The sequence below is a fragment of the Rissa tridactyla genome, chromosome 2 (genome assembly GCF_028500815.1).
Source record: "Rissa tridactyla isolate bRisTri1 chromosome 2, bRisTri1.patW.cur.20221130, whole genome shotgun sequence".
NCBI classification, from domain to species: Eukaryota; Metazoa; Chordata; class Aves; order Charadriiformes; family Laridae; genus Rissa; species Rissa tridactyla.
In genome coordinates this window covers 69,081,900-69,097,907 of record NC_071467.1, presented here as the reverse complement: position 1 = coordinate 69,097,907, position 16,008 = coordinate 69,081,900, and positions in this window count along the sequence as shown.

Below are 16,008 nucleotides of genomic sequence, written 5' to 3'. Positions count from 1 at the left end.
TCCCTGGTTCCTCCTTCTTTCCCTTTTTGAAAATGGGGATTATGTTTCTCTTTTTCCAGTCAGTCCATACGTCCATATGTTTCATGAAAACTGATGTTCACATAGTAAAGAGCTCTGAACAGAGTGTTGGTAGGGGAAAACTTCATCCATTATGTACTTACCAGCCTGGCCACCTGCCACTCAGTATGCATGAAGTTCTTCTCCATTGATGGTGCCATTAAACATGGGGAAGGTGGGAGCTGAGGCTATTGCCAGAGTGAGGGCTGCAAGGAAAGAGATGTTCATAGAACAAAGATTTGATACATAACAATTTCAGGCAAGGTAATGTAAGCTTCTTTTCTTTTTCTTTCCTTTTTTTAATTTAGAAATTAAGTAGTCTGGCTGCAGTAGAGATACACTTCTTTCCTTGCTTTACAACTGTTTTTCTCTTGCAAAGTGTTTATTCAGACTTCCCTCACCTTTAAATCACTTTGCAAAGTTTTCACAACTGACCATAATTTTAAGGTCTAGATGGGACTTGGAGAGGCAGAAGAGGTGTAAATAGAAATTTATACTTTTTGTCTTTATTTGTTAAGTCTTAGGTGTGTGAAGAAACATTTTGAGATGGTGGAAGTTTTGTTCCTTGTTTCTACCACTTTGTGCAGCTAATAGCCTTATTTGTACACATGAGGGAACCCTGATTCCGAATTCATTCAGACAGAGGTTACACAGATGGACAATTCTAGCATGTTATAAGGGTCCATCTTCAGGAAATTACTTTGTCCAGAGTGTCGTGGTGTCTCAAAGCCACAGCGGAATGGATGGGTGTGGAATGGATAACTATTATCATAAAATAGGGAAGAAAATTAATGAAGAGTTACATGGCATTTAAAAATGAGTTTGCTCTAATCTTTCTTAACCTTTGCTCTTTCTGTAAGAAGTGTCCTCAGAGGAGTATTCCCCAATTCAAGACTGAAAAAGGATACTGCAGTGTAACAGTTCTCATTTTTCAGTAAAATCTGGGTTATTACGATTCATTTGGAGTTTGATCCTGTGATATTTTATCTCAACATTATATGACATCATTAAAGACATCTTATATTGTTTTTGCCTATGGTTAGAAATTATGTCTGCTTAATCAATTCCATTATGCATTCAACCATCCATGACACATCAAAGGCTAATAAGATTTTTTTTAAAACTTTGCTTGCTTAAAATGATTTCCCTCCAGATCAAGATGCAGAGCACAAAATATTAATCAGTTTAAATAAATATCAAGACTACCCAAATAATATGAATAATTGGCACAGTGCAGTGCCTACTGCCCAGTTCCCAACAGCTGGTCACACTGGCACATGGCACCATCTCAACAGTCTTTGAGATAATGACTTTGGCATCTGCCGATGAGCGTTTGCTACTGCCCACAGAATTTACAACTCACAAGTGGGAAACAGAGGCTCCAACAGAACTTTTTTATGCAAGGTCTTTGAAATTTATTAATGTAATGCAAACACAAGCCTTCCAACCCATTAAATTGTTGATGTTATGCGAATCCACTCTGGAATTGCAGATCCTCATTAACATTATTTGCATGTTAATCTGCATCTTTTTAATTAGTGATATTATTTATGCACATAATTTTCGCCTACTGGTGCCAAGGCTGAAGCGCATTAATTAATCTACTGAGATGCCAAACTGTTTATTTTCTCCCGTACTTTTATTTGTTTACATGGTGTTTTGGATTCAGGGAAAATAAAAAAGAGCCTCAAGAATAAAAGCAGAAAGACAAGATTAACTAAAAGCTCTTTTTGTTTTCATAATTTAAATTGTAATATTAGCCAAATGTTGTGTTTCTTCCCTCAGAGATCGGTTATTCAGTTACATTACCTTGATGTATTATTAAAATTTATAATGGACTCTGGAGGCTTCTTTTAGTTCTCTCCTTCATTTACAGAATATACTCAATGTTATTTTAATCTTCCTACAACGCTTCCATGCATAGGCAATGATCAGTTCTCCCTTGCGAATCTCCAGTGCTGCTCCACTTTGCACAACTGATAAACATTTAAATAAGCCTTTTCAAAAAAGAATAGCATACTAAAATTATTAACCCATTAATGGAGTTAGGAATTGCCTGACAATTCATCTTTCCTCAAACTAGGTCAGTTGCAACATTTATCTGATCAACAACACTGAACTGGTCTTATCTCTGAAATACTGCATGTCTTTCATAGACAAATTTAGAAAAACACTGACTTCAGCATTACCTTTACCTTTCTTACATACTTACATATTACACTTGCTGGAATTCCTCCCTCTATTTCTCCTTCTATTTCTCTTTCTTTCACACACATGCACCGATTCACCTCCCAAAACAGTTTTCTCTGCCTAAAAGCAGCATTGCAATATTGTCTCCTTCATTGGATCCTTTCAGGGGAAGAATTAAGTGCCAGTTGCCTGTGGGAAAGTAAAAGCATTCTCTCTCCACTTGTATGAAGCTCTTGTTTGTAACCGTGGAAGAGCTGTGTGACATCGGATTTTAAAACTGTGCTGTGTGCATGCACAGGAAAACTTTTATTGGATCATGGTTTAAACCTTGCCCAGGGTGGACTTCAGACCAGTATGATACTGGTCAGTATTAAGGTTGTGGAGGGACCATCTGTGTAACAGGTTGAAAGTGAAAGGTGGTAGCTGTTAGAGGCTCCATGTAGGCTTCAAATGTAAGAATAAATCCTTGGAGACATGGATTAGTGGAAAAGGACAAAAGAAGCACTCAGATATGGAAAGTACATTAAATTCATCACAGAGCGATCATTTTCATGTGTGCAGCTTTGGTTTAGATGCATGAATGCTGCATATAACTTCATGTACCGTATGCGATGTTTTCTGTGACTGAAATGTATCCTCTGTATTTATTTTTTGTCTTTTTCATTCTCAACTGCTTTTACCTTTTTGTGACGGCTAGTACACTTTCAGTCCCAGTTTCTTCTAGAAAGGAAAAGCTGGACGGCACCTGTGTGACTAGCTGAACATAGCTAGTTGGTTGATCCCCCATCATAATTTAAAGATCCTCAACCTTGTCCTCCCACCCCATCTGTGTTAGAAGAGTAAGTTAGAAGTTAGTTCAATAGACAACTGGTTATTTTGACTCTACTTGGTCATGAGTGATGCAGAGCAGATTTTTAATTATTTTTCACTGTCTAGGGGGTATGAAACACCTTGGGTAGAATCAAAACAGACTATTTTTATCAAGCATGTCTTCTAATAATTTAGGCTAACACCACATCATTGCTGACAACAACAAATGCTGAGTCCCTTAGACTAAGTTGGGAAGAAGACTTCTATCTAATTGCAGAAATCAATAAATTAGGCCAGCTAATACCGTATTTCTGGACCTTTGTATTTAACCTGTGATACCTTTTGAAAATTACAATTTGAATGATTGCTTGTCTGAATTAAGTACTGCATGATACTCTATAGTTGGCTCAGCAGAAAAAAAGCATATAGTTTTATGTTTCATTCTTGAGGAATACAAGATGACCTTGAAATTAAAGTCTCTCATATTCATTGAAAAAATGGGGCAGAATTAAGGCCACATATGCAACATTTTCTTTTCCCAGTATTAGTTAAATATTTATGTTTTCTCAACATATTTTTCTTAATGAAATCTCAATATATATTAACATATTTTAGTATGGATATGCATATGCATTGCATACAGCAAAAGACAACATGGTGACAGAGAGGACAAGGAGGTACACAACTTGCAGAGAAAGCATTGTTTATGATGCCTTCTTAAGCAAGAAGTGATGAGCTGGCAAGTGAACTATGCAACATATCCCACTAACATAACAAGAAAACCTTTATTTTATAGACCCTATGAGAAAGAAGTTTGTGGATTACTTTTGGCATAAGTTGCAGAAGCCCGTTTCATGAATATTTTAGATTTGCTGTAATATTTTAATGTCATACAGTTTGGGTTTTTCCTGTCTGCTTTTCTTTTTCAAATTCATATTTTCAAAAAAACTCAACTGCAAAAGTCAACATACTTTACTAACGTTCCCTAATGAAACTAAATAGTAACCCCATGAAATTGCAAAAAAGTAGTATCAGTAGTTAAATTAAGAAATGGCATAGCAGAGATATTTATACACACTCCTTACAAATCTGGTCTGAGTTGAATTCTCTCCAGGTCACACACGAAGTCTGTGTAGAGCCAAAAATAGAATTCACATCTCTAGACTTGTACCTTTGTTTCTTAATGATGCTTATGCCTGTTTGGCTTTAGGTATGGTCATAAAGTGATCAAATTCATTGGCTATTTAACATTATTCAAATGAGAAAAATGAACCGGATTGTTAGTCCTTTTCAAATAAAGGGAACATAACATGAAATTTGTCATTATTTATTGTTCATTATTGGTTAAAGAAATATAAATTCTTTGTAGAGCTTATTATTCACCGTGTATTCATTTAGGGCCAAATTTTCAGCCCAAGGGATCACTCACACAGATTTGCCTGTTTGTCTGCAGAACAGGATTGGCACACTGGAATTGGGTAATTGTGCATGGAAATTGGTAGTTGCACATACAATATCTGACCTGCACACATTCAGGCCCGTTTTTGCATTTTCTACAGGTGTATATTCATGAAAGTTCCTGAAATTTTGCCCTGGCTCATCTTGGTGATAGAAAAGATATTAACCGTTAAAAAGGGATCTAAGTTAAATATTTATTGAAAACACCTTTAAGTCCAGAAGGATAAGTGTAGATGATGAGTGGTCTTCTTGCCATTTCATCTGTAAATGCATTCTACAAATATTAAGTGTTGCCTAAGAAATTATACCATTTATCTGTTCTGCAAGCCAAATTTCAACAATAATGGCACCTTTCAAAATATTAAATAACTCACATTTTTTAATTGCAACATTGTTGTCAGAACTCTTCCTCTAAAAAACAACACTGTATCCACATTTTTAATTATTTGTCATGACCTAAGTGAGTATATTTTATTTCTGGTATGGGTCTAAACGTTTAGTTTCTACCGTAGACAGAAGTCATTGCTTTTTTTATTTTATTCCTCAACTGGCTGAAAATATAAGCCATCTTCAGATATTCATAGTCACAACTGTGGAAGTTAATTTTCTGAACATATCTACCAATATGCAGAATATTCTTTCTCCAGGCTTTGCTGGTTTAGTGTCAGAGCACACCAAGCTAAACATGATTTCCTTTCCTTGCCATAACACAGAAATGCAAAGAACCTTGATTTTATTTTGGTTGAGGAAAAAATCAGTTTATGGTAATTTATGATGAAATCCATTATTTAAAAGAGATTATGAATGAATTCCTTTTGAGGAAAATGCATCCAAAAACTTCATGAAAAAATAGAAATAAACTGGAATATACCTGGAACTGACTTTTTTTCTTACAGTAATTCTTTTGGGGTTTTTTCTACAGACTATTTAAGAGTTTTACGTGCTTCGTTAGCTTAAAATGAAACTGTTAAAACAGTAACTGCTTTCAAGTAGACCATGCAGCTTTAATGGTACTATAAGATTGCAGCAGAAAGTCTTAAACACTTCCTTTCTAACATACATATCAAATGGGAAAACCAGGAATTTGCCTTTGGAATGTGATAAATATCCTGGTAAGTTTAGTTCAAGTAATCTTTCCCTGAAAATTTGTGCAAATTAACTCCTAAATCTGAACTTTACATGTTATTTTTCCTCTAGGATTCCCCATCCTTAAATCTGTCCCTGCTGGCAATCTGCCTTCTCCATTGACCATCCTACCGCTGGTTCGGAGCAGATTCATACTTCAGTAGTCCAAGATGCTGGATAAAGCAGCAATGATGCTATCATGTAGTCTACCAATCCTTTTCCTTATAAACACATACTTACTTATAAGAGTATATAAAGAAATTAGGCCCAAGACCCCTAGGGAAAGAGGGTAAAATGTGCTTGCTCATCTTTCTCAACTACATCACTTTTAAGCTATTAATGTTGTTTGTTCTCATGCAAGGAATATTAAGTGCATTTAGAGAAACATTTTATGCACAGTGTTTTGTGATGAATATGATAGACATGACTACTACTTAAAATTGCAAAAATGTTTATTAAAGATTTTAGGTGTATCCTTTATCAAGCTCCCAAATTTCCCTGAGTCATTCTTGATAAATTCCTTCCAATTATGTAAGTTAAGGAAAGCATAGGTGTGCAGTGACATTTGCACTCTGTGTGTTCATTTACAACCTCTTTAATTAAAACCAGTCTCTAAAGCACTTTCACATACCCTTAAATATAGCTGACCCTTTTTATATAATTTCATTTGGCTGTTAGTGTTTGGAGAATATCCAGCAAAGCACTTCAGCAAATTCAATAAAGTACATACTATAATTAATATAAAATCCAATAACGGTGGTAAACTGGTCTTCCTAGACAACGTCTGTTAAGACATCATAATTTGGCTATTGGCGTAAATATTTTTAGTGAGTTACATAACAAGAGTAACTTAGAATTCAACCTGACTTAAAATACGAGCTTTAAATACTGTGCTGTGCATGCAAATCATATCAAGGATACTATACCTTAAATATATGAGTAAGCACATTGCAAATTTATATTACTACTTGTCCTCTGTTAAAACTGCAGAGGATGAATTCATATGTAGTTTCACTTCAAGGTTTAGCTTTACATTTACTTCAATAGCAAAAATGCCAGAGAGATGCACTGAGCTGCATTGTTATTCAAATATTTGTTCCAGTATTTATATTCATATATGACTGTGCATAGAGGAAAAAGAACTGGTATCTTTCATCAACAGCCATTAAGTAAAATCAAGCAGTTAAGGCAATTTCACTTTATGACATATATACCCACTTAAAATATCTATTCTATATGTCAAACCAGATATTGTAAAAGTGGATTTTAATGGGAATAATGTATCTGACTTTATTTTAAGTGTACCTATCATTCTATATTTGACAGGCAGCATCACAAGACTTTCTAACATGCAATAATTTTGGCATTCTTCTCTGTAATGACCTGTCCACCCAGAAGTATCTCTAAACTAGAAGAATGAATCTCAGTCTGAACAGAAAAATAAACTCCTCACAATCAGCTTGTTTTCAAGATGCTTCCAATGTTATTATTCCATTAATAATGCATTTTTAGTTGTCAAAACTGATCAGCATCATAGTTTTTTCCTAGATACTGTTTATTATAAATCACTTCACAACAATACATTATTTTGAGGTGAATAAGAAACAAAACCATTCACTGTCAACTGGAATTAACAGTCAGGAAGCTATAGTTTTTCAGATGGGGAAATAGGAAAATTAGCATACAGAGATCTGTTTTGAAATATCAGCATGTACTTGTTGACATAAAAAAAGAACAATGTGTAGCCAGGCAGAGAGATTAAAGTTACCTGAAACATTTCCTAATTGTTCTTGTTGGCTAATTAGAAAGTAATGTTTGAGCGATAACAACTTTTTTTATAGTCTCAGTCGGGGTTTGTATCACATGTAAAATAGATATTATATGAAGAACCCTCTCAAGAAATCAGAATTGTTTAAATCAAACTTTACTATTGTAACAATATGTTAATCTTATCCTCAGACCTTTTAAAATCCTATTGTTTACCAGTTACAATAAGAATTCAATTTCCACATGATGTTTATGTATGTTGAATAGAGGGGAGACATTCCATCAGAGAGATCCCCATTGCTAGAACAGATGGGCATTGTCTCAGTACTGTTAAACAGGGCGATGTGGAACATTTTATTTCACACATAAAGCAAACCAAGTAAAATTAGCTCTTTTCAGTGCTTTTGACACTTCGGTGGAGAAAATCTCTTCTCACCTGGGGAGATGAGTATAAGACATTTGAATCAGTTTTGACTTGGGGAATTCTGTATGTAAAAACTGACATTTTCTTTTTTCGGTTTCCCACCCAGTGCCCCAGGTCCCTAGAAAAACCTGTTAAATGCTAGTAAGGAAAAAATGATGACGTTCCACCCTCTTTTGTCTTACGTGAAAAATCAATATTTTCATAATAAATTATCTTTATAATTTCAATTAGAGAAATTGTGGTCAGCTTCTGCTCCTCAGTAGTGACAGTATTTGGCATTTCAACGGTAGATTTCAAGAGAGCTCCATGAAGCTGGTCAAATGTCATCACTAAAGATGGGAAACGGAGTCATGGGGAGACTGTGATACAAAATGCAACAAGTACAAGTCATCCCTGAAAAACAAAGTCTAAGCATTCTTGTGGGCCAGTCTAGATCCCCAATAATATATCCTAGAGTCGAGGTACCCCTGAGAGTAAAATAGCACACAAATCATAAACCACAGTTCTTACTCATACGTTGCAAACTGCCAGGATGCTTGGCTGCTAATTATCTTCAGAGTTCCAGAAACAAAGTTCAGAAAACCTCAAAGCATTTCCCTTGGGGTCCCTAAACTGGAGGTGGCAATTCCCTAACTATAATCTTGGTAAAACAGTTTTGAGCATTGTGCTCTCATGTCTGTGCATGTCAATGAATGTCTTCCAGTTTTTTTGCATGCTTCAGACCAAATTGGTACCAACTGGAAAAAAAGACTTTAGTCACAGCCTTCCTTCTAAAGGCTATAAATAATCCAAATGATCATTTCCTACCAGTTATCTTGGGTTAATGAAACCTTATTTAAATGGCAATAAAAAAAAATATTAGGCCTGTTCAAAAAGATACTGCACACTGCCACACAAGCTTAGGTCATCACACAAGATTTGGTCAGGCAATTCTTTAAGCAACTCCAAAAAATAGCCTTTGATAAAATCTGGTTATCTCGTGTGCTAGATTGCTTCATTCAACTGTATGCCTTCTTTATTCCATGCTCATTGTCAGAATAAGGCAAAAGGGAGGTGTTTACTTAATTCAGATGGGTAAATTTATCCCCATATTCCGCTAAATTACTTCCTTTTGTAGATAAATAAAAACCAGACAATAGCTAAGTGAACACTTCATCTCCAGCAGCAAGTTTATTTCTGAGCTGATCCCAAAGCTTCATTCAAATATTGTGATGGCTCAATCCAAACCACCAGCAATATACCCCAATTTGTTTCAATTTCTTACTGATCAACACCCAATCTGGGGTGCCATAACCAGAGTCCAAATAAGTAGAAAGGGACCCCTGCATTAAAAAAAAAAAAAAGGACTGCAAAAGCCTTAAGGGCAAACGTTTAGGTATTAATTCTTCTATCATCCCAGATTCATGCCAGGATGATTAAAATGTCCACATGTCTCCACTGAATCACTTTTACTTGGGTATCTTTTACCACGGACAGTCTCCGCAAGCTGGATTACATGTAGTTTTTGAGTGCATGACATTTCCATCTTCATTTTAAACTTCATTTTAAACATATTTTAAACACATATTGCCTAATAGCCATCATGCTCATAGATTAATGAACTACTATACAAAACATCAATATGCTCACCATCCCTGTGAGTATGGGGGTTGTTAGTCAGGTGGGGAAGTATCAGCCGTGATATCAATCCTTAGCCTTAATGCATGATCAGCTTCCAGTAGTCCTCTTTTTTTTCTCTGTCAGCGATGTTATTTCTGTCTGGTTTTACTTTTCTTGTCCTGCATAGAGTTAACTAATGTACTCTTTCACAGCTCAACAACATTAACATGCCATAAAGCAGGGCTAAGGTCCTATGGTGGTGCTTCATAAGGCTGGACCCTGGGTTAGAGCCCTGTTAATCCCTGTTTTGTAGATTACGTGGCTCCTTTCAGGAGCCATCAACAATGAGAAGTATCAGCAGCTGAAGCCAAGTGTGATTTGTGACATCTCTTTCATGAAACACACTATATGTCTGTAAGTTTCAACATGCACGTGCACTCCTGATCAAAATAACAAGGCAATGCTTCTTATTATTTAGTTAATAACTGTATGAAAATAAAGAACTTAAATCTCCATAGTACCTTTATCAGTGTTTGTAACTGATGAAAAATGTTAGTTAAAGATAATTCATCAGTTTTAGAAAATTCTTTAAAAATCGACAGGAAATACTAGGTTATTTTTACAAACGCTTAAAAAAAGGCTACAAAAACATTTAAAAATATTATTTTTTTCCAAAAAAAAAAAAAAAGAAAAAAAAAGAGAGTCCATTCTGCATCCTGGGAAGAGGCAATCATTTTCATCTTAAAATGATTCATCAATTTAAAAATTTTGCCTGTGTTTGGAATAAATGGGATATTGCAAGAAAGAGAAAGTCATTGCAAATTTTAATTCTATCAAAACTGTCAAAGAAATGTCTGAGAATCTGCATATGCTGCTAACAATATATTACCAGATACAAAAAAATGTTTTCCTTCTTGCTGTCTCCTGAAAGATATTCAGACCAGCTTTGGCAGACTAAGACTTATATAGTACATCCAAACCTGAATATTTAACATTCATCTGTGATACTTAAAGTTTAACAATCATTTTTCCCCCTATACTTTTTCTAACTCAGAAAAGGGAGTTCAAGTTTGAAAGAGCGCTTTGATTTGTACAAGAACACAGTAGCCTGTTGCATGCTATTCGGATCTGAGGGCTGTCACTTCTTCCAGCCATCAAGAGACTTCTGAAGAACCAGAAACCTGTCAAGTACTACTCTCTGTCAAAAAGCAAAAAGGAAATACACATTTTGATCTGGAAATTCATCTCAGACCAGGTACATGGGCTTGCTGATGACAATTGCCTCTCCATGAGTCTATAATGTTTTTCTTGTATGGTTACATGAACCTTGTATCTGTATCAATCAAAGTGTACTCAAGTATATGACAAGATGCTGAACTTAAGAACAAGTCTAAAGTCCCAGCTGGTTTTCAAGTTAAATAGAATGTGAAGGAGGTAAGAGTTTCTGACCGGAAAATAATTGTCTCATTGTAAGAAACTGTACTACCACAGGGGGTGAAAAGAAAGGAAAAAAATTCCAATTAGAACCTACTTTTCACAGACTTTGCAACTAAGACATTTAAAAACAAAACAAAACAAATAATCCAAATAATTTGAGAAATTATAACCATGACAAGGTAATGACAAGCATTTCATTAAGGTACAAGTATAGCGTTATACCATAGCTAGCACTGGAAGTGAACTATGACAATACAAAATGAGGTGATGCCTTCAGGATATGACAGGCTAAGCAATTGACCTAAGAATATTTCACCAAAGAAGGTCTCACCTACTCAGGACAAAGCTTTTGTGACAACTAAAATTAATACCAGCACATGAAGACCTGATTTAGCTGCCACGGTGCAAGAAAAATGAAACTAGTCATGGGCTTGTCTGTGTTGGATCTTTACTGGGTTACAGGTGACCTTTGAGAAAATTCATTCTTGCAGAGGACAATGGAGAGTTATTGTCTTCTTCAACTGGTAAAAGAACAACGTTCCAATACTAGTTAGCAGCATGTATCTTAACTCAAACTTGCAAACATCTTACCAAGCGATTAGAATAATTAAGAAATGACTGAGATAGATATATAATTTTTCTTTGATTTATAGCTATATCTCAACTGACTGCTTAGTATTTACTGAATGTATAAGTGTATTCATTCTTAAATGGTGTCTCTTTCAATGTGTTTCGTTGTAGAAGGGAAAATATTTTAGAAAATTATTGTATATAACAAATTTTTCCATGTGACAGATCCTCCATTTTCATTTTTAGATGCTGTCTATTCAGATCCTTTTCAAAGAGCATTATCCTTTTTCTCTATTGTAACAAAACACTTTCTTTCCCTTTATACAGGCCAGGATCCTGTTGGCCAAGAAGGCCAAGAGCATCCTGGCCTGTATCAGGAATAGTGCGGTGAGCAGGACAAGGGAAGTGATTGTCCCCCTGTACTCAGCACTGATGAGGCCCCACCTTGAGTACTGTGTCCAGTTTTTGGCCTCTCACTACAGGAAAGACATTGAGATTCTGGACAGAGTTCAGAGAATGGCAACGAAGCTGGTGAGGGGTCTTGAGCCGCTGAGGAGCAGCTGAGGGAGCTGGGGTTGTTTAGTCTGGAAAAAAGAAGGCTGAGGGGAGATCTTCCTGCTGTCTACAACTATCTGAAAGGAGGTCATGTAGAGGTGGCCATCATTCTCTTCTCCCAAGTACCACGTGACAGGACAAGAGAAAACAGCCTCAAGTTGCACCAGGGGAGGTTGAGATTAGATCAGGAAAAAATTTTACACTGAAAGGGTTATCAAGCATTGGAACAGGCTGCCCAGGGAAGTGGTGGAATTGTCATCCTTGGAGGTATTTAAAAGATGGCTAAACGTAGTGCTTAGCAGTGTGGTTTAGTAATGGTTTTTGTTAGTGTTAGGTTGATGGTTGGACTAGATGAACTGAAAGGTCCCTTCCAACATAGACAATTCTATGATTCTATGATTTTTGCCACCTCGGTCGCTCAGATTTTTCATCTCCAAGAAGGTCATGATGAGTCACAAACATGTCTTTGCACTGTTTTTTTGCCTAAGGTCAGCAATAAAATTCTCACATCCAGAAGCACTGACTATGAGGATATCAAACACCAGCAAATAAAATTTACTGTTTTGGAGGTGGGTTTTGGCCAAAACTAAAATTGCTTCATTGTTGTAGTATCTCAGCTCCACTGAAAGCACTGTTAAAGATACAAATACTGAAAAGATACAGAAGATGCAGAAGGACAAGTTAAGGGCATATCTTACATTGAGCTAAAATCCATTATGGCAGTTGTAAATGCTGTTGTTTTCTGCTCATTTATAGCACCTGATATATTTGTACTATGTTAATTTATAACATTCATATTACACAACTTGAGTCTTGCTTTCTTTATCAGATGTATTGCACTGCTTTCCATCAGTGATCATATATTATTTCTCAAACAACATAGACACACACGCTTATTTTATCCATATTATTACATTTCTGCTTACGATAACATCTGACTGTTCAACTGCCAAAGAGAACCATCTTTGTGTTATACACAAGACAAGGATCTTTTTAGATAGCCAGAAAGGGCAGCCCATTCCTACGTACAGGTAGGTAAGATACAAGCATCATTAAAACTAGCAGCTGTTCAGATGCAATGTCAAGAAAGTAATTTAGGATGCTGCAACCCTCTTAGTTATCATATTATTTCTATTTTGTCTTGCCCGTGCCTCCTCACTAATTCTGTAGATATAAACACACTCCCTTCTCATTTTCCTTATTTTGTGGACTTCTGCATTGAGTGGAGTACACAAGCAGGAGAACCTATGGAGGCCATACAATGGCTCGCCAAATTGTTCACTAAAATTCTAGATCCCCAGTTATTCACTTTCAAAGGTTTCATTTACATTTTTCTGGTGACTATGTGATATCAGGAATTTTGATTGTCTTTTCCTGGCCAAGTTTTCACCATGCAGCGCAAGAGAGTGCTAGAGAGATCCAATGTAAGTTCAAAGGAAGGTTTACAAATAGAGACTTGCAGTGCCTCTTTGAAGCAGAGATTCCAGAGACAAAGAACACCCTCAGAAACCCTCCAGGATGTAAATAGAGACAGAGAAGCAGATCTTGGCAGCTTCTCCAAGCAAAAAAGCCTTCACAAACTGACCAATATTTCAAGCTATCAGACAGGGTAGTACAATAGAAAATACCTAATCCTGGTCACCTGCTACAGCTCCACGCTTTGCTGTATCAACAGGTAATTTTCCTCACAGGTAATTTCTCAAAGATAATGTAGTTAAATCTTAAATTAAGCAAAAATTCTAGATTTCTCAGTTTCTGGAGAAGTACTCATTAATGAAACAGTCCCTGTATAGCTGACAATCCTTGGATTTTCCCAGAAGTATCAAACTGTGACCAGGATTCTAGAAATCTAGAATGTGAATAGTTGTGGGGCATTTCAAGTAGGGAGAACAGGAACATCATTCTTCAACTGTACCAGTTCCAAAAATGCAGTGTCTTCATTAGAAACCCTATGTCACACAGGGATAAGGTAAAATAGACACATTTGTCTGCTGTTCAGCAAAGGTTGCAGGCAGATTAATTCATCTGCTCTCCTCCAAAGCTTTCTCTTTCCCACTGTCTTACTCCAGCAGTTGAAGTGACATACTGCTAGTGCGAAAAACTTACCTCAAATGCTCCCTGCCCTTTCCCTACCCTCTACCACAATTGTGCTATGCCTGGGGAAAACAGTCTGAAGAGAGGTCTCCTGTAACCACTGGTTTTGGGATCAACTAGAGATTCCAGTCAGCATGGTAAAATAGATAAAAGCTGCAAACCACGGCCTTGCCAGGCAGATATGTCTGAGGAGCCTATCAGAGCGACCTGAACTGTGGGGAGTTTATATGAATGACAAAACTGCTCTTTGTCATGTCAGGAAGCTTCAAAGACTGATGAAATCCCACCAATATCTCTTTGCTCCACACAGTAAAGTCTCTGTTAACACTACACTTAGAAAAGTTGGCCAGCAGAGGATCCTGAAAAGACTGTTGTGCCTCTGCTTCCAGCTGGAGAAGTGCCAGCTAAAGGACTGGGAGTTTGCCCACCCAATGGAGCCTGCACAGTTTCTGTTGTGTGAACAGGATAATATGCCAAAGCATACTGCATACAAGAAGGGTTCCTTTAGGAAAGAAGTGTCTGAAATAAAAAAAGTAGCACAAGCTCCTTCAGGTTTGTTTTCCATTCAGGTCCTTGACGTGATGACCAGGCCCCTCAGCAAGGGTCCCTTTGCTAAGGGCCTGTTGTGGCAACTCATGCTATTATGCCCACAATTACACACAGTAGCAGAGAGCACTGTGTTTCCATCACCGCCTGCCAAAAACCTCAGTGCTCATTTTCCATCATGGGATGAGGAGGAAAGATGAGAAGGAGGAAGCCTTTAGGAGGCAGAGATGAAGGTGCAAAGGAGCAATAACACTCATACTTGAAAATGGAACTGGTGGTGCTTAACAGAAACGAGGCAGTGATCACTCTTTTTTTCCCAATATCTAGGCTAGGAATAATTCCTTAATTTTGTATATCTGTTGTTTTCCAATCTGTAACAATGTTTCAAGCCTACAATAACACATAGACTTATAGTTAAAATATTTCTTTTTTCTACAGCCTTCTTTGGCTTTGGCTCCTGGGCCAAAACCTAAAACATTGAGTGAATTCATTCTGCTGAAGTAGCAGGAGCTCAGATACAGAACATGGACTGCTCCAGCCCAAGTCTAGCCTCTTCCAATAAAGCTTCTAAGCAGCAAGACTGCACACTGAGGAAAACTTCCAAAGACTGAAGAAATGTACAAACAGAATAGGAGATTGGTGAAATCAGGAGGACATTCACTTCTTGATATTAGGGTCTGACTTTCCTTTGGATATCTAGAGATCCTACTTTTTGGAGCAAATGTAATACTGAAGCAAAGAGTTTGAGTGATTGCATTATATTTCTGACCGTTTGAGGATGTCCATCCTGCACACTTCCATCAGCATGATCTTAATTTTAGATTTGTGTATTTCAAAGCGATTTACTGCTGAGGGAAATCACCCACTGGGGTCATAAGGTTCATTCCAGAGCCTGATGCCAACATTTTGTGGATGAGCTGGTGATTCCACAGACAACTCTAATGCCTCAAGAAAGAAAATAAAAGTTCTCATACACACCCAGGGGAAAAAAAATCTCCATTCTCTGTTGGCGGTCCTAGATTTGCAAGATGTTCGGCTACTTGGTGCTAGACACACAGTGCCAGAAGCACTGCTCAGTAGTTATTCTATGTTCTATGAAACCTACCTCTCCCAAGCTCTCCAGGTAAGCTACAACATCGATCAGAAAAGGACACTGTCCTGGGTTTCACATAGTCCAAGCTGTCAAAGATCTTTTGCTGACTAGCAAGACCCACCTCTGCCTACACATTCACTTGGCCAAAACTATTTCTCAAATCCAGCTCTGCTTCTTTCCATCCATAGCTGAAGATGACAAGGTGATGAAAAGACATCAAGCAGAGAACACCAATATCAGCTGTAGAAAAAGACCTTAGGATTTATCCTATGTCTGACCTTAC